The sequence below is a fragment of the Apium graveolens genome, chromosome 3 (assembly GCF_009905375.1).
Source record: "Apium graveolens cultivar Ventura chromosome 3, ASM990537v1, whole genome shotgun sequence".
Lineage (NCBI taxonomy): Eukaryota > Viridiplantae > Streptophyta > Magnoliopsida > Apiales > Apiaceae > Apium > Apium graveolens.
The window spans coordinates 223478957-223483819 of record NC_133649.1 but is presented as its reverse complement, the minus strand read 5'-3'; the positions used below and the strand labels follow the sequence as shown (position 1 = coordinate 223483819).

At 36.8% G+C, this 4863-nt stretch overlaps 1 non-coding gene across 1 annotated transcript; it reads left to right on the top strand.

Moving 5' to 3' along the window:
• The first annotated feature begins 376 nt into the window (after positions 1-376).
• Positions 377-483, top strand: LOC141715288 (small nucleolar RNA R71). The gene has a single exon (XR_012572055.1). It is a non-coding gene; the product is annotated as a small nucleolar RNA R71 (small nucleolar RNA).
• The last annotated feature ends 4380 nt before the right edge of the window (positions 484-4863 follow it).

Sequence of the window (4863 nt, the reverse complement as noted above, 5' to 3'; positions counted from 1 at the left end):
ATAAATGGAATGGAAAAGAAGATGGAACAAAATGGGGAACTAGACATTCACTAATTATTATTAAATAAAAAATAAGTGAAAGGGATTTGCGATTAGACAACATGTAAAAACAAAAAAAAATGATCCTACAATATTTTCTAATAATGAAAAAAATTAAACAAGATCCACAGATACATAGGAACGCTACAGTCGACAAGGTTTCTATATTAGAGTACACTTAAAATTGAATTTTAAAAGCAATTCAGAAAAAACACTAATGTCATTAGCTTCATCGTAGCTTTTATCCCACAAGGCTCCTCCTGATGCTGCATCAAGCATGGGTCTAGAAGTAGCACCCAATCCATTATAGAAACAGTTAATGATCATCCGGTCAGGCATCCCATGATGAGGACACTTCCTAAGCATCTCCTTATATGGATCCCAAGCCTCACATAAAGATTCTCCAGATTGCTGAGCAAATTGAGTAAGTGCATTTTTGATTGCAGCTGTCATCGCCATAGAAAATAATTTAGTTAAGAACTTTTGAGCAAGGTCCTCCCATTTGGTGATAGACCCTGGTGGTAGAGAATGTAACCAGCACTTAGCTTTATCCCGCAGAGAGAATGGGAAAAGTCTCAACTTAATAGCATCTTCAGAAACTCCATTGAACTTGAAAGTGTCACAAATCTCGATGAAATCTCTGATGTGCATGTTGGGGTCTTCTGTCGAAGAACCCCCAAACTGAACTAATTTATGTATCATCTGAATCGTGCTCGACTTGATCTCAAAGGTATTAGCCGAGATGGATGTTCGAATAATGCCATACTGAATATCATTGATCTTCGGTTGAGAGTTGTCCATCAAAGCCTTTTGATTCGCTTCTGGTTCTCCCATTGCAATAAGAACTTCTTCTTCTTTCTCAACTAAGATCTCTTCTTCAACTTTCTTTTCTACTAGAACTTCTTCCTCAGCTTGATCCAGTGTTCTCTTACGAGACCGAGAACGCGTATGCATACACGCTCGCTAGAGTACCTGAAACATGATAAGGAATTAAGTAAGTAATAATGTCCGAGTCACTGAACTTTAACGACCGATGATGACAAACACATAAACTAAAAATTAACACCGATGTCCCCGGCAGCGGCGCCAAAAACTTGTTAAGGCTAAACACGCACTAATATTCACGCAAGTATACGCGATCGCAAGTAATATAGAATAAATTATAGTTCGTTCCCACAGGGATCGGTTTAGGTTAATTTCAATCAATGTATTTATGCAACACTAGTATGGTTATTATCCAATGCTAAGATGAATAACAAATTGAGGTTGTTTCACTAAGATTAACTAAGAGATTATACTAAAGAACATAAACTAGGGGATTAAAGAGATTTGAATAATATATAACACAAACATGGGATTCTAACTTCATTAAATACTTCATTTAATAGCCTTTTCATCCTTAACCTTAGCTTGTAATGGTGATGACACTAATCAGATAACACGAAACTGATAAATGCCAACTTTCGTTGTACGAATACCATACTACCAGACATCCACAAAAGAGATAGAAGTTGAATTGACACCAATTATATTGAGACCCTATATGTCTATAAAATTTGACAACATAACGGTTTAATGCACAAGTTATCTATCGTGATTACATAGGTAAAGTAAGATGGTTAAAATTACCTACGAATCATGCATATCACATACATGAACCTATGCTAGCATGGGAAGTTCTAAACCCTTAAATTCACTTTCATTTTATTAAAGATTAACACACTATCTTATAAGTTCGCGACGCTCACAAGATGAATAAGTACAACCAATGCTAGGTTATCATACAATCACCACACACTAAGGCACCAAAATGAACTAAAGAAATCCATAAATAAATCCGTTAGAACCCCACGATAATGATTAGCCCATAATCGGACTCATCATCAACGTGGGTTCAGATGAAAACATGATATAATAAACGTAGTCTTTATACTGAATAAAACCAAGTACGAAACAAGAGTATAGGTTTACGAATAAGAAAACTAGCATCCAAAGTTACAACTTAAAACAAAGAATCACAATAATAAACTTGATATTGTTCGCCTTGGTTGAATTGTGCTCTATGATTTTCTTACGCCTTCTCCTTAAGCTCTGGTACGTCTTTTTATGAAAAACGAGTATAAGTTATGTTTATATAGAAGCCCATGCAGAGTAGAAGTCCAACAGATCAAAATTCCATACGAAACATGATTTTATTTCTCGACCTGGCATGGCCACGCGCTGCTTCAGCGCGGGCGTGCTGAAATTCTGCCTTCCTGGCGCCGCGTCTCTATAGAAATTTTCTGACTTCTTTCTTTTCTTGCTGATTGAGCTTGTCTTTTCACGAGCATTTATTCTAGACACCATCCCAACACCAAATTAGCATCAAAACCATGCTAACTCACCTGTATTCCTGATAAATGCCTGAAACGCAAAAACACTACAAAACACGTTAAAATTACTAACAACTCGAGTACAAAACATCAATTCAAAGCTTTACAGAGCGTTATAAAGTGTCATAAATGCTACTCAACAGATACAACAGCTACAAATCCTGATCCAATCCCACAAGAACCTTCACCTCAAAGTGGTGTAGCAGATTTCGAAAACATTGAGCCTCTGAATGAGAAATCAACTTAACAATGGCAAGATGAGGAATCTTCCAGAATTCATGCAGAAGTCTCTTATATCATGGACTTCTGTAGGCAATTTGATCCTGAAAGATTTAGTCAAATAGCTGGTTTTTAAGAAGACCCTGCTCAGGAGTTCAACACTGCAATTGTGGAGAAGAGTAAACAAGAACCTGGGTGTCAAAGTCATCCAGAAAATCCTGATTCTCCAGCCACACAAGAACCATTGCATAAAAATTACAATAAAGGCTTCACTCCTGCTACAGTGACACTACTAATAAATGCTGAAGGCAGAATTCACCCATCACCACCATCTACTGATATTTTATCAGTACCTCCACTGAATGTATGTGATGAAGCTGAATCTTCAGATTCACAAGGTATAAATACTAATTTCACTTTATCAGCATTTCCTTTAAATACTAATGTTGTCTTATCAACATCTATTGTTCATATTATAAATCATGTTGGTATGAATATACCTAGACCATATTTAAGGACTACCTCTAGTTGTATGACCACATACCACCCTTCTTTAGCCACCTCTTATTTCTGTAGGATTGCATATTTATCTGAGCCTTTTCTGTGAGTTGTGTGTGAAAAGATTTAGAGAAAAACTGAATTAAAGTGAGGCACGATCCTTCCTAGCAAAAGGAGAGGTAGATGAGAGTCATGATTTAGTAATCCTTGTGAGGAAACTCTAACTATTAAAAGTTATGAGTTGTGTGGTGTGAGGAGTAGTGACACTACTTCATAAGAACATGGAGATTAAGTATTACTTGTTATATTTTGCAGGTACACATATTACAAAAGAAACAGTTGTTGAACAACAGTTTGTTGACCCTCGGATAAACTCTGATGTACCAAGTGCTGATAATCTCCCTGCAGGTCTAAGTACTGATACTTTCCTGCAGTCCACTCACTCTACTATACTATCACCTGAAATTCTCCCTGTTGTTGCTGAAGATGTAAAGCACAACAGTCCATACATAAAGATTTATCCACTACAGGATCACCACAGTACTCTACAGGTACTAAGGTTCTGGAAGTAAATCCTGAAGCTCCAACTCATCTATTTACAATTCTTGAAGATGTGGAGTTAAATACTGATGGTATGGAAGATTCTGAGGCAGCTGGATCACATACATCTCCAATTTCTGGTTCTATCTTAAATGCTGAAGCTGGAGATGAAGTTCAGCAGATAGTTCATGATCCAGTTATTAATGAAGGATCTGTCCATGAGCCAGAATCTAATGATGGTGAAGAAGCTTATACTTCAATTGCTATTATAGATCCTGACGATGATCTATTCTTCCCTGAAGATATGTCTACACATGTGAGGAAACAAAAGCTGAAAGAGTTATATGCTAAGAAGAAACATGATTTCTTTGATGATATTTGGAACAAGAAATGGAAGGATTTTCACTATCCTATTTCAAAGACTTATGTTGTTGATCATCTGGATACAGCTGAGAAGATCATTCAGAATTCTGATATGCTTAATCATCTGAAAGCATCTACTTTATTGGTAAGATCTTTGCATACTGCTCAAAAAGCCACCACTTCTCAAATCAATCAAATCAAAGAATCTTTCCTGGCTACAAAGTCGACTACTCATCAGGAGATACAAAAATAGCTTGAACCAGTTCTTGACAGACAGACTCAAACTGAAGCCAATCAGGCTAGATTGGAAGCTAAACAAGCGCAAATGTCTGGACAACTTGATGAGGTTCAAAATTTAATGGAGCTAATTCTTTCTCTACTGCTTGGTGATGATGCCAAAAGGCGGAGGAGATTGCTAAATCAGCTAAATGCAAAAAGCTGACTTTGAAAGATGCTGATGACACAAATCCTGATGGTGGAGATAAAGGAGGAAGGAAGGAGATTGTGAAAAAGAGAGGAGAAGATCTAGTTGGAACTAGTGCTTCATCAAAAGTCACTAGGTCTCAATCTAGACAAGGTGGAGGAAGCAGGAAAATTAAGAGGATTATTTAACAATCAAAGGAACTGACTGTGACTACAACTACTCAACAAACTTTGAAAGTCACAACTCCTGATGACCAAGGCATTTAGGAGATTGAAGCTGGTACAGAAGCTAGTCAGTATCTTCAAACTTTAAAAGTAAAAGGTAGAAAGACAACTTTGTTCTACAAGGACCCAAAGATTCAAACATTTGACTCATAGTTGAGTAGAAGAATATTTGAGAAAGAAAATC